A 15,701-nucleotide genomic window follows, 5' to 3' on the forward strand; every position below is an offset into this window, starting at 1 on the left:
GTGTCTCAAAACTCTTCCCAGGTCAAACTGATAGGATGGGCACAAAATTTTTTTGACTATTTTTTTTGGAAATCAGGGCAGTGACGACGAAAAAGTGCGACAAAAAATCACTATGATGGCGAGTGTCTCAAAACACTCCCCGGGACCTAAAAATAGGATAGGGAAAACATATTTTTGGTTGCCGAAAATTTGGCCTAAAAACTGCCCGGGGGTCTCCAGACCTACTCAGGCAAGGAAACACGAAACGGAAAATAGATGGATCTCTAAAACAAACCGAATATGAAAAGAACTCGGATTGGTGGTGGATATATGGTGGTAGGATATGGCAGCGGTGGTGGTATATGGTAGCGGTGGTGGTATATGGATACGGATTCAGAGCGGTGGCGGATAAGCAATAGTGGTAGATGGCAAGGCGATGATGATGGTGCGGCGGCGGCGTGACAACTTATGACCAGAACTCGAAACTCTAAAAGACTAGACTCTAAGACCAGCAACTTGACACGACGATGCAACCGCAAATTCAACAAAGCAAAAACCCTAAAAAGATTATGCAAAGGCTCAGATTGGTTCGGACATACTGAACTAACCCTAATTTTTTTTGTGGCTTTTTCATGGACTGTAGGTATGAAGAACAGACTCGATCTAAACTACGAAAAACAGTAAAATCTCACCGAGCAACCTGGAAATCTGATACCACTTGATAGAGGCAAAGGTGTCCCGTCTTTCGATGAGATGATGGATATCGCTTTGATGGAAGTCGACTTTGACGATCCGACTACGAACGTGCGAGGACGTCGCGCCTTAGCAATCGCTAAACCAACTCCGAGAGGTTATTGACCATGACGGAGCACGATCAACCTGACTACGAGGGTCTGTTTCCTGTGAGCAAACGAAGAACAAGCAAGACACTGAGATTGCAATCTGGATATTGCGAATATAAGATGAAAGCTTTATTGATCAAGGTGGGGTTCTGTGACGCCTTTGTCTGGTCGTTGAACACAAACGAAGTACGCGAAGTTGCAGCTATGGCGAACTTTTAATCTAAACAAAACCCAAAGTCTAAACGATGCCCTAAGGGCTGTATATATGGAGGAAGAGGGGGGAATTTCGTGTCCCTTTGGGAAGGGGCCCGAAACCAACCCTATCTCTTGCTTCCCCACACATACGGACTCTAAAAATAGCCTATACTCAAGTATTTCAAAATTACATGGGCCTGGCCCAATAATAAGGTGACGCAACACCTAGAATAGCCTCTGGACGAAAGTTATGAAGTAGCATCTTGTATATTTCGTCCAAGGCTTCATGCACGCATTATGGTGGCTTCAACGTCCTGAAATCATCACTTGTAACTCCGATCTTGTCCCCCATGTGCATGCCATCATCTCCATGCTTGTTCTTGCTACAATGTTGATCCTTGTCAAAGCTAGGCCCTTCATTTGTAAGCAAAACAAATGTATCCAATTTAGGCAGCATCATATTCTCATGAACATTAGAATCATTACCAAGAAACAAAAGTACCTGGTAATTTAATTGGCGTGCGCGAGCTCTAGTAATTGGTCCAGTATGTATAGCAGCAGGGGCTGTGGGTGTAACAATGGTATTGATGTCCTCATCAATTGTGAGAAATCTTGATAGCAGTTTCATTGTCACAAAGCAATGGAACATGTTTCACATATATCCCATAATCTTTAAGAGTTTGGCTCATCCAAAGTAATTGAGCACAACATGAACCAGCCTGAATATATTCCACTTCGGCGGTGGATAAGGATACCGAGTTTTGTTTCTTGGAGGACCAAGACTGTCAGGACCCCGATTCCAAGTCACATCGATCTAGCCGGTAACACCTCATATCACTTTGCGGCCTCACGCACAGTATTCCCACGGGTGTCGCCTTACCATGGCCCGGGACCGTTTGCGCCTTTTGGCTCACGTATATGACAGTGTCGCTAGCATCCATACGACAGAGAACCCGGGCCGACATGACTAGTCGTGAACCCAAAGTGGCACTAACTTACAGGGACAGGCATACATGAATCAACATTGAGCATGTCGGTTAGCAGAGTGTGAATCCGGGCTGTAGCACTAGGCTAACAGGACTCTGGTGAACCGGGCTGTAGCAGGCTAGGCAGGACTCCGGATGTCACCGCGTGACATTTCCCCGAAGGGACAGACACAGGAACAAAGTGAATCACATACCGGCCAGTCAAGTTGTAACGCCCACGATGCGGCTATATCTCCCACGTGTCGAGGCACGACTTAGAGGCATAACCGCATTGTGGTTTTTGTCGCAACAAGGGTCATCTTCACACAATCCCATGTAATGAACAAGAATGGGATAAAGAGTTGGCTTACAATCGCCACTTCACACAATACATAAATATAATTCATACATCATCCAAAATACACACATAGACCGACTACGGTCAAGATCCAAATGAAAATAAGATAACCCCAAATGCTAGATCCCCGATCGTCCCAACTGGGCTCCACTACTGATCATCAGGAAAAGACACATAGTAACGACCACGTTCCTCATCGAACACCCACTTCAGATCGATCCCATCATCTGCACTGGCATCGTCGGCACCTGCAACTGTTTTGGTAGAATCTGTGAGTCACGAGGACTCAGCAATCTCGCACCCGCGAGATCAAGACTATTTAAGCTTAAAGGAAAGGATGGTGTAATGAGGTGCAGCTGCAGCAGGCACTAAGCATATATGGTGGCTAACATACGCAAGAGAGAGCGAGAAGAGAAGCAACGGAACGGTCGTCAACTAGTAATGACCAAGAAGTGATCCTGAACTTCTACTTACGTCATTCATAACTCAAACCGTGTTCACTTCCCGGACTCTGCCGAGAAGAGACCATCACGGCTACACACGCAATTGGTGTATTTTAACTGGGTCAAGTGACAAGTTCTCTACAACCGGACATTAACAAATTCCCATCTGCCTCATAACCACGGGCACGGCTTTCGAAAGATAATACCCTGCAGGGGTGTCCCAACTTAGCCCCATCATAAGCTCTCACGGTCAACGAAGGATAAACCTTCTCCCGGAAAGACCCGATCAGTCTCGGAATCCCACTTTACAAGACATTTCGACAATGGTAAAACAAAACCAACAAAGCCGCCCGATGCGCCGGCAAATCCCGATAGGAGCTGCACATATCTCATTCTCAGGGCACACCGGATTGTCCAAGCTTCCGATTGGCGAGCCCAGAGTTGCCCCTGGTGGCCACCGGCGACTGACAGGTTGGACCAATACTCAGAGGAGCACTGGCCCGGGGGTTTAAATAAAGATGACCCTCGGGCTCGCGAAAACCCGGGGGAAAAGGCTTAGGTGGATTGGTAAAACCAAAGTTGGGCCTTGCTGGAGGAGTTTTATTCAAGTCGAACTGTCAAGGGGGTCCCATAAATCACCCAACCGTGTAAGGAACGCAAACTCAAGGAACATAATACCGGTATGACAGAAACTAGGGCGGCAAGAGTGGAACAAAACACCAGGCATAAGGCCGAGCCTTCCACCCTTTACCAAAATATATAGATGCATTAATTAAATATGAGATATTGTGATATCCCAACATATCCATGTTCCAGCATGGAACCAACTTCAACTTCACCTGCAACTAGCAACGCTATAAGAAGGGCTGAGCAAAAGCGGTAACTTAGCCAAACAACGGTTTGCTAGGAAAGGATGGTTAGAGGCTGACATGGAAATATGGGAGACATGATATAGCAAGTGGTAGGTAGCGCAGCATGGCAATAGAGCGAACAACTAGCAAAGCAAAGATAGAAGTGATTTCGAGGGGTGGTCATCTTGCCTGCAAGGTTCTCAGAGTTGTCGAAAGCTTGATCCTCGTAAGCGTACTCAACAGGTTCCTCGTTCACGAACTCGTCTCCTGGCTCTACCCAAAACAAGAACACAAGAAACGGAACCACAATCAATCACGGGAGATGCACAAGCAACATGATGCAAAACATGAATGATATGCAAGATATGGTATGCGATGCATATGGGTGCTCCGGAAGAAAAATGATGAACAAGGCAGTAACTTGGAAAACCAAGCATGCCACTGGAAATATGAGATGATTTCGGTTGAAATTGATATAAAGATCACCGGAAACGGATGCACGGTTTGCAAATGGCAAGCAAAACAAGAATGACACGAATCTGCGATTAACAGCATGATAGCACATAGAGTGCAACAAGTAACAATGCTACAGCACTCCAACATAGCAACAAAGCATATGACAGTAATCTACAGGAGATTCCTGACAAAATATGAACACTGAGCTACGGCTAGATTACAACATAACAAGCTCAAACAAGAATGACAATAGTGCAAAAGATAACAGGTTCACAGACTTGGTGAAATTACTGGACATGTCTGAAACAGCATCAGGAAGCAATGTTCAGAGCACGAAAAAAGGCATGGAAGTATTGTACTAAATGCATATGACAAAAGTCCCTTACTGACCATAAGCCAAAAAGGACCAGAAGATATGGTGGCAACCATGCAAACATAGCAAGTTTCGTTAACAGGTTTCAGACTTAGCAGAAAACAGAGCATGGCAGAAACAATAATATGAAGGCATCTTTGTGAGCTTGATGCACTCACCACAAAGCAATTCATGACAAAACAAGCATACCTACAGCAAGATGGCATGTTTGTGAAACTATCCATGGCAAGAACAAAAGCATAGCATGTATGGATCAACTACAACAAGCTCGACAAAATTGAATAACACGTAAACAATCTGCCAGAAATATTTATAGCAAAAGTAGAGCAAGATTGAGTCATGCTATGGCACTCCATAATTGCAAAAAAGGGCAGGAATGGATCAATTACAACAATATCTACAACACATCCTTACTGGACATCTCCAAAATATGCACGGATCTCTCTGTAGCATCAAGTTTACATGGCAACAAAATAACAGCAGACAAAGACTTGGAGAAAACACCAAGTCCCTGAAATCAGAAACATTACGGAGCCTAGTTTGCATGCTTGTGCTAGTCACCACAGAGGTCACACAAATACATGGTATACACCAATGGAAAGATGGCATGGCATAGAACAAAACACATGTAGAGATCATTCCCATAAGATGCACAGATTAAATGATACAAAAATAACAAATCTCCAATTTCTGCTAAGTACAACAGATAACAGCAATGAGCAGTATTGCACCAGAGATTTGGGCATCAAGATGGACTCTAATGAACATCGTGCAATTGAACAAAATGTCGAGCATCACGAGGCGAACAATTTGACATATTACACGCACGAAACCGAGCTATATGCAGAGAGTTATGCCATGATGAACAGGGGTATATAATGTGAAAATGCAAAAGACTTGGGATTTTCGGGGAAAGAAAAAGTCAATCGAGGAGGGCGGCCCGATCGGACTGGCACGAGGGCGCTCGCCGGAGGTCACCGGAGGAGGTGGAGACGGCGGCCGGCGTGGCCTCGTGCGGAGAGGAGGGAGGCGCCCGGCGTCGAGGAGGAGGCGGCGGCGTCGGAGGGCGGCGACGGGAGGCCGGCGGCGGAGCACGGCGGCGCGGGGCGGCGGCGGCGAACAGGGCGGCGGCGCCGCTCGGGCGCGCTGAGGGCGCACGGGCTCGGGGCGGAGGAGGAGCGGGCCGGGAGGGCCGCGGACGGGCCCCGACAGGCCGGCGGCGATGTGGGCGCGGGCATGCCACGTGGCAGCGCGGGAGAGGTCGGCTGCGGCGGCGGACGTGTCTGGCGGGGTACGGACGTGTCCGGCGGCGGCGGGGGAAAATGCTAGGGTTTCATCTGCGGATTATTTCGGGAGGGGAGGCAAATATATAGGTAGAGGGAGCTAGGAGAGTCCAAATGAGGTGCGGTTTTCGCCCACATGATCGTGATCGAACGACCTACAGCATGGAAGAGAGTTTGGTGGGTTTTGGGCTGGTTTTGAGGGGGGTTTTGCTGCAACACACAAACGGACTTTGCGGATGCCCGGTTAATCGTTGGAGTACGAAACAACCTCCAAATGGAACGAAACTTGACCGGTGGTCTACCGGTGGTATACCAAGGCCACTTGACAAGCCTCGGTCCATTCTGAGAACGTTTGACACCCGCTCACGAAAGAAAACAAGAGGGGTGCGCCGGAGGAGGTGGGAGCGCCGGATTGCAAAACGGACAACGGGGAAAATGCTCGGATGCATGAGACGAATACGTATGCAAATGCAATGCACATGATGACATGGTATGAGATGCATGACATGAACAAAATGCAAAACGAAAGACAAAACCCGACCACGGAGGGAATATCATAACACATAGCCGAAAATGGCAAGAGTTGGAGTTACAAATATGGAAAGTTACATCCGGGGTGTTACAACACTCCACCACTACGAGAGGATCTCGTCCCGAGATCTAGGACTGAAAGAACTCTGGATATTCGGAACGGAGGTGGTCCTCGCATTCCCAGGTGGCTTCTCGGTCGGAATGGTGCGACCACTTCACTTTCAGGAATTTGATTGACTTGTTGCGAGTCTTGCGCTCAGTTTCTTCAAGAATAGCAATGGGGTGCTCATGATAAGACAGATCTTCTTGGAGGTCAATCTCTTCGAAGTTGATAGTGCGCTCAGGCGTCTTGAAGCACTTGCGGAGCTGTGACACATGGAACACATCGTGCACGTTCGCGAAGTTGGAAGGAAGCTCAAGTTGATAGGCGAGGTCGCCTCTTTTGCTAATGATCTTGAAAGGACCCACGTATCCAGGGGCAAGCTTCCCTTTGATACCGAAGCGACGAGTGCCTTTCATTGGAGAGACGCGGAGGTAGACATGGTCTCCGATGTCGAAAGCCACATCACGGTGCTTACTATCATAGTAACTCTTCTGGCGCGATTGCGCGGCTTTGAGATTATCACGGATGACTTTACACATTTCTTCAGCTTCTCTAATTAAGTAATTGCCAAGAAGTTGGCGTTCACCAGTCTCTGACCAATTGAGAGGAGTACGGCACTTTCTGCCATAGAGAATCTCGAATGGGGCCTTGCCCGAACTCGCTTGGAAGCTGTTGTTGTAGGAGAATTTGGCATATGGAAGACAATCTTCCCATTTCATGCCAAAGGAAATGACACAAGCCCTGAGCATATCTTCAAGAATTTGATTGACTCGCTCGACTTGGCCACTAGTTTGAGGATGGAAAGCTGTGCTGAAGCGAATGTTTGTGCCCATGGCCTTCTGGAAGGAGTCCCAGAACTTAGAGGTGAAGATGCTTCCAAGATCTGAAGAAATCAATTGTGGAATGCCGTGCAAAGAGACAATTCTGGAGGTGTATAGCTCTGCCAACTGAGCTGCTATGATGGATTCTTTGATTGGAAGGAAATGAGCCACTTTAGAAAGCTTGTCGATGACAACGAAAATAGCATCCTTTCCGCGCTTGGACTTGGGAAAACCAGTCACGAAGTCCATTTCGATATGATCAAACTTCCATTCTGGGATAGCAAGAGGTTGGAGGAGACCAGCTGGTCGTTGGTGTTCTTCTTTCACTCTTCGACAGACATCACATTCATTCACGAATTGAGCGATTTCTCGCTTCATTCGAGTCGACCAATACGACTGCTTGAGGTCATGATACATCTTCGTACTTCCAGGGTGAATGGAAAGGAGAGAATTGTGCGCTTCGTTCATAATGACTTTCCTTAGATCACCTTTAGGAACCACAATCCGGTCCTCGAAGAATAAAGTGTCTCTGTCATCAACGCGATAGCACTTGTATTTGGAAAGACCCTTGTCGATACCACGTTTCACCTTCTTCACCATGGTATCAAGAAGTTGTGCCTCACGAATTTGATCTTCCAAATTAGGAGAGACTATGAGGTTGCCAAGAAAGCCTTGAGGAACAACTTGGAGATTCAGCTTGCGGAAAGCTTCACAAAGATCTGGTTGGAATGGCTTGAGAATTAGGCTGTTGCAATAAGCCTTCCTGCTTAAAGCATCTGCAGTGACATTGGCCTTGCTGGAGTATATTCAATACTTGGATTGTACTCTTGAATCATTTCGACCCATCGAGTCTGCCTGAGGTTGAGGTTGGGCTGACTGAAGATGTACTTGAGACTCTTGTGATCGGTGAATATGTCCACTTGTCTTCCCAACAAGAGATGTCTCCACGTTATTAATGCATGGACAACTGTTGCCAACTCAAGATCGTGAGTGGGGTAGTTCTTCTCATTGGGCTTCAACTGACGAGAGGTATAGGCCACAACTTTCTTCTCTTGCATTAACACAGCACCGAGACCTTGGAGAGAAGCATCACAGAAAACTTCAAATGGCTTGGATTCGTCAGGAGGAGTTAAGACAGGAGCTATGACTAGTTTCTCTTTGAGAGTGTTGAAAGCAACGTCACACTCAGGAGACCGGACATACTTCACATGCTTCTGGAGGAGGTTGGAAAGAGGCTTTGCAATCTTAGAGAAATTCTCAACGAATCTTCGGCAATAGCTTGCAAGACCAAGAAAACTGCGAAGCTGCTTGACATTCTGAGGAGGTTGCCAATTCACAATTGCGGACACCTTCTCGGGGTTAAAAGCGATGCCCTTGGCAGAGATGATGTGACCAAGGTAAAGAACTTCATCGAGCCAAAACTCACATTTTGAGAACTTCGCATAGAATTGATACTCTCTGAGCTTGTCGAGCACCAATCGCAAATGTTTGGCATGATCCTTCTTATTCTTGGAGAAGACCAATATATCATCGAGATACACCAGGACGAATTCATTGGTATAGGGGTTGAAAATGAAATTCATCATCCGAGAAAATGTTGGAGGAGCATTGACAAGGCCGAAAGACACCACAGTATATTCATAAGAACCAAAGCTTGTTCTGAATGCTGTCTTGGGAATATCTTCTTCATGAATGTGAATCTGATGATAACCCATACGAAGGTCAAGCTTGGAGAAAACTTTAGCACCTTTGAGTTGCTCGAATAGCTCAGTGATGTTGGGAAGTGGATACTTGTTCTTGATTGTCTTCTTGTTCAATGGACGGTAGTCGACACAAAGTCGGTCCGTGCCATCCTTCTTCTTTACAAAAAGAGCACCACAACCCCATGGAGAAGAACTCGGTCTGATCAAACCCAGATGCTCTTGTTCATCGAGCTGTTTCTTCAATTCCTTCAGCTCCTTGGGTCCAAGCTTGTATGGACGCTTGCAAACGGGTTCAGTGCCCGGCTCAAGATCGATAACGAACTCAACTGGCCGGTGAGGAGGCATACCCGGAAGCTCTTCTGGAAAGACATCTTGATACTCACAAACGACTGGAATTTGAGAGATGGCATTCAATTCGCCCTTCTCATTGAGAGAAAATAACCGAATGGTTTCATCACGAGCGGCATAAATGATAACATCCTCAGAAGAGTGTGTCAATTGAATTTCCCATGCAGCACAATCAAGTTGAGCCATGTGCTTAGAAAGCCAGTCCATCCCGAGAATTAGATCAATATCCGAGTCACCAAGAACAACTGGAGAAGACAGAAATTTATAGTTTCCCATCTTGATGGAAACATCGGGAGCAACCAAACTAGAAGTCAAAAGCTTTCCCAGAGAAACAACTTGCATAACTTTGGATAAATACTCTGTGTCAACATTGTGCTTCGATGCAAATGGGTATGACAAGAAAGAATGCGATGCACCAGTATCAAATAAGACTTTTGCAGAAATATCATTAACTTAGAGATTACCCATTATCACATCAGTAGATTCCTCCGCTTGAGCTGCATTCATCATGTTCACCTTTGTAGACTATGGATTATGCTTGACCACTGCATTGCTGGAAGATCTGACAGGAGGAGGAGGCGGAAGGCGCCTTTGGTTGAAGCATTTGTTAGCATAGTGATCTTTCAGCTGACACTTGTTGCAAGTCACCTCTTAGAGTGGACGATGATAAGGAGCATTGGACTTTGGAGCTTGATTCTGAGACTTGTTCTGATAGCTAGAGTTGGAAGAACCATGGCCACCTTTGTTCTTCTGCTGGTAAGGCTGACGAAACGGAGGAGGAGGAGGTAACCAGAACTTCTGTTGCTTAGCTGCCACAAGTGAGGAAGAAGAAGACTGAACTGCGTCTCTGACTCTCTTCTTAGAAGCCTCACACTTTAGCTGAGCAGCCTCTTGCTTCATTGCCATGTTATAGAATTGATCAAACTGAGTAGGCTCAACAAGAACGAGAGCTAACTGCAGATTCTCTCTAAGGTCACCTCTGAAGTGAAAGATCATGCTCTTTTCATCAGGATCGTCTTGTTTAGCGAAGCGAGCAAGTTTCTGAAACTGGATGTTGAATTGATACACAGACATGTTGCCTTACTTGAGATTGCGGAACTCCTCACACTTGCTCTCGACAACACTTTGTGGAATGTGGTGCGCTGTGAAGTCCCGACAGAAGTCAGTCCAAGTAATCACACGACCTCCTCTGGAATCTTTGTATTGTTGATACCAATCAACAGCTTGGTCCTTGAGCTGAAAAGAAGCAAACTTGACATAGTCCTCAGGCCTGACATTGCTACATTCAAAATGCTTGTTGATGTCCACGAGCCAATCATCGGCATCCGTGGCCTCGGCACAGTAGCTGAAAGACTTGGGCTGATTTGCGAGAAACTGGTTGAGGGTAGCGAAGTGAGGCTGATTGTTGCCTTGACCTTGATTTCCTTGATTGCCTTGCCCTTTGGTGCGTTCTTGCAAGAGTTGTAGAATCATTTGAGCATTGGCGTTGGTGGCTGCCATGATAGCTTGCCATGCCTCCGGAGGTGGAGGTGGTGGCGGAGGGTTCGCTTGACTCCCTTCATTGCGATCCGGATTCTGACGCGTTGGGGGAGCCATCCTGAAGAGGGTGACATCCGTTAGCATCTTGATAGACAAATAGATAAGTAGAATCATCGGATAGAAATTTCAACATATAGTCTTCACAATAAGCATTCGAACGAGGATGAATGAATGAATTCCATAGTAAATCATCGCACTTCCACAAATTGAGAAGCCACTTAGAAAAGGTGTGGATTTAACATATGACTTCGAAGCAACTCGAATACCACAATTCAAAACAAAACAAAGTATTGGCTTGCAGAATAAGCCGGAACAAACATATGATAGAGATTTCGTCCGAAGTTTTCATGGTGGGGCCTACACGGGATCAATCGTGCAGCACCATCATGTACAAGGCTGTGCACATGACATATGAAGCATCCCCGAGTCGGCATAGCCAAGGACTCTTTAAGACGCTACATGACCACTGTAAGACCAACCGTGTACAGGCGGACCACTAGACGTCGAACCCCAATCTCATATCATGCGTCTGACGGAAAGATATCCTAAGAGCTACTTGAATTCCCACTTATAAACTCCCGAAACTTTCTGGTTATGCAATCTGGTGTTGTGGATACAGGGGACACAAAATATATCTCCCAAACTAACAATCCCTAGATCCAGCTGTATCCATCCGTCAACACATAACCAAGAAACCTTCGGAAATCGTGTACCTCAACCTTCAAAAAACATCTGTTATACGAGTTATGGCAATACTCCCGAACTCCCGCCCCAGTACTGGGTGGCGTCGAGGTGATCTCACCAGCAACTGCTTAAAAGAGATTTCGATGTAGGCGAAACTCAGATATTCCAGAACTGCAACGATAAAATTGTGACGACAACACCTCGGAGCTCAACTCCCCGGGACACTGCCACAACCCCTAAATGTCAGGAGGCACCAAGAACAATGTTCTCGTCACAAAACCATCAGAACGATTCCAAGATACCCGCGTGATCCTAAAATTTATTTTTTACTGAAATTTGAGGAGAGAAGAGTCAAAACTTCTACGTCAGGAGACCTCACCAGAGCGACGAAGGGACTGCGGAGTAAAAAGAATCCTACTCTCCGATATATATATAATCCTAAGACTCAAAACATTTTTGTTCTAGACTCAACAACGCCAGCGATTCGATCAAGCAGGGGGCTCCTAAGTCGGGGATGGCTCTGATTACCAACTTGTAACACCCATGACGCGGCTATATGTCCCACGTGTCGAGGCACGACTTAAAGGCATAACCGCATTGTGGTTTTTGTCGCAAGAAGGGTCATCTTCACACAATCCCATGTAATGAACAAGAATGGGATAAAGAGTTGGCTTACAATCGCCACTTCACACAATACATAAATATAATTCATACATCATCCAAAATACACACATAGACCGACTACGGTCAAGATCCAAATGAAAATAAGATAACCCCAAATGCTAGATCCCCGATCGTCCCAACTGGGCTCCACTACTAATCATCAGGAAAAGACACATAGTAACGACCACGTTCCTCATCGAACTCCCACTTGAGATCGATCCCATCATCTGCACTGGCATCGTCGGCACCTGCAACTGTTTTGGTAGAATCTGTGAGTCACGAGGACTCAGCAATCTCGCACCCGCGAGATCAAGACTATTTAAGCTTAAAGGAAAGGATGGTGTAATGAGGTGGAGCTGCAGCAGGCACTAAGCATATATGGTGGCTCACATACGCAAGAGAGACCAAGAAGAGAAGCAACGGAACGGTCGTCAACTAGTAATGACCGAGAAGTGATCCTGAACTCCTATTTACGTCATTCATAACTCAAACCATGTTCACTTCCCAGACTCCGCCGAGAAGAGACCATCACGGCAACACACACAATTGGTGTATTTAACTGGGTCAAGTGACAAGTTCTCCACAACCGGACATTAACAAATTCCCATCTGCCTCATAACCGCGGGCACGGCTTTCGAAAGATAATACCCTGCAGGGGTGTCCCAACTTAGCCCATCATAAGCTCTCACGGTCAACGAAGGATAAACCTTCTCCCGGAAAGACCCGATCAGTCTCGGAATCCCGGTTTACAAGACATTTCGACAATGGTAAAACAAAACCAGCAAAGCCGCCCGATGTGCCGAAAAATCCCGATAGGAGCTGCACATATCTCGTTCTCAGGGCACACCGGATTGTCGAAGCTTCCGATAGGAGAGCCCAGAGTTGCCCCTGGTGGCCACCGGCGACTGACAGGTTGGACCAATACTCAGAGGAGCACTGGCCCGGGGGTTTAAATAAAGATGACCCTCGGGCTCGCGAAAACCCAGGGGAAAAGGCTTAGGTGGAATGGTAAAACCAAAGTTGGGCCTTGCTGGAGGAGTTTTATTCAAGGCGAACTGTCAAGGGGGTCCCATAAATCACCCAACCGTGTAAGGAACGCAAACGCAAGGAACATAATACCGGTATGACAGAAACTAGGGCGGCAAGAGTGGAACAAAACACCAGGCATAAGGCCGAGCCTTCCACCCTTTACCAAAATATATAGATGCATTAATTTAATAAGATATATTGTCTTATCCCAACATATCCATGTTCCAACATGGAACCAACTTCAACTTCACCTGCAACTAGCAACGCCATAAGAAGGGCTTTGCAAAAGCGGTAACTTAGCCAAACAACGATTTGCTAGGAAAGGATGGTTAGAGGCTGACATGGCAATATGGAAGACATGATATAGCAAGTGGTAGGTAGCGCGGCATGGCAATAGAGCGAACAACTAGCAAAGCAAAGATAGAAGTGATTTCGAGGGGTGGTCATCTTGCCTGCAAGGTTCTCAGAGTTGTCGAAAGCTTGATCCTCGTAAGCGTACTCAACAGGTTCCTCGTTCACGAACTCATCTCCCGGCTCTACCCAAAACAAGAACACAAGCAACGGAACCACAATCAATCACGGGAGATGCACAAGCAACATGATGCAAAACATGAATGATATGCAAGATATGGTATTCGATGCATATGCGTGCTCCGGAAGAAAAATGATGAACAAGGCAGTAAATGGGCAAACCAAGCATGCCACTGTAAAGATGAGATGATTTCGGTTGAAATCGATATAAAGATCACCGGAAACGGATGCACGGTTTGCAAATGGCAAGCAAAACAAGAATGACACGAATCTGCGATTAACAGCATGATAGCACATAGAGTGCAACAAGTAACAATGCTACAGCACTCCAACATAGCAACAAAGCATATGACAGTAATCTACAGGAGATGCTTGACAAAATATGAACACTGAGCTACGGCTAGATCACAACATAACAAGCTCAAACAAGCATGACAAAAGTGCAAAAGATAACAAGTTCACAGACTTAGGCATCAGGAAGCAATGTTCAGAGCACGAAAAAAACATGCTACAGGAACTTAACATAGCAAAACAAGGCATGGAAGTATTCTACTAAATGCATATGACAAAAGTCCCTTACTGACCATAAGCCAAAAAGGACCAGAAGATATGATGGCAACAATGCAAACATAGCAAGTTTCGTTAACAGGTTTCAGACTTAGCAGAAAACAGAGCATGGCAAAAACAATAATATGAAGGAATCTTTGTGAGCTTGATGCACTCACCACAAATTAATGCATGACAAAACAAGCATACCTACAGCAAGATGGCATGTTTGTGAAGCTATCCATGGCAAGAACAAAAGCATAACATGTATGGATCAACTACAAGAAGCTTGGCAAATTTGAATAACACGTAAACAATCTGCCAGAAATATTTATAGCAAAAGTAGAGCAAGATTGAGTCATTCTATGGCACTCCATAATTGCAAAAAGGGCAGTAATGGATCAATTACAACAATATCTACAAAACATCCTTAATGGACATCTCCAAAATATTCATGGATCTCTCTGTAGCATCAAGTTTACATGGCAACAAAATAACAGCAGACAAAGACACAGAGAAAACACTAAGTCCCTGAAATCAGAAACATTACGGAGCCTAGTTTGCATGCTTGTGCTAGTCACCACAGAGGTTACAATAATACATGGCATACACAACTGGAAAGACGGCATGGCATACCACAAAACACATCTAGAGCTGATGCCCATAAGATGCACAGATTAAATGATACAAAAATAACAAATCTCGAAGTTCTGCTAAGTAACAGCAGATAACAGCAACTAGCACTCTTGCACCAGAGATTTGGGCGTCAAGATGGACTCTAATGAACATGGTGCAATTGAGCAAAATGTGAGGCGAACAATCTGACATATTACACGCACGGAACGGAGCTATATGCGGAGAGTTATGCCTTGATGAACAGGGGTATATAATGTGAAAATGCAAAAGACTTGGGATTTTCGGGGAAAGAAAAAGTCAATCGAGGAGGGCGGCCCGATCGGACTGGCACGAGGGCGCTCGCCGGAGGTCACCGGAGGAGGTGGAGACGGCGGCCGGCGTGGCCTCGTGCAGAGAGGAGGGAGGCGCCCGGCGTCGAGGAGGAGGCGGCGGCGTCGGAGGGCGGCGACGGGAGGCCGGCGGCGGCGGCGAACAGGGCGGCGGGGCCGCTCGGGCGCACGGAGGGCGCACGGGCTCGGGGCGGAGGAGGAGCGGGCCGGGAGGGCCGCGGACGGGCCCCGACGGGCCGGCGGCGATGTGGGCGTGGGCATGCCATGTGGCAGCGCGGGAGAGGTCGGCTGCGGCGGTGGACGTGTTCGGCGGCGGCGGGGAAAAGTGCTAGGGTTTCATCTGCGGATTATTTCGGGAGGGGAGGCAAATATATAGGTAGAGGGAGCTAGGAGAGTCCAAATGAGGTGCGGTTTTCGCCCACACGATCGTGATCGAACGACCTACAGCATGGTAGAGAGTTTGGTGGGTTTTAGGCTGATTTTGAGGGGGGTT

This window comes from Aegilops tauschii, chromosome 5 (genome assembly GCF_002575655.3).
Source record: "Aegilops tauschii subsp. strangulata cultivar AL8/78 chromosome 5, Aet v6.0, whole genome shotgun sequence".
Classification (NCBI taxonomy): Eukaryota; Viridiplantae; Streptophyta; class Magnoliopsida; order Poales; family Poaceae; genus Aegilops; species Aegilops tauschii.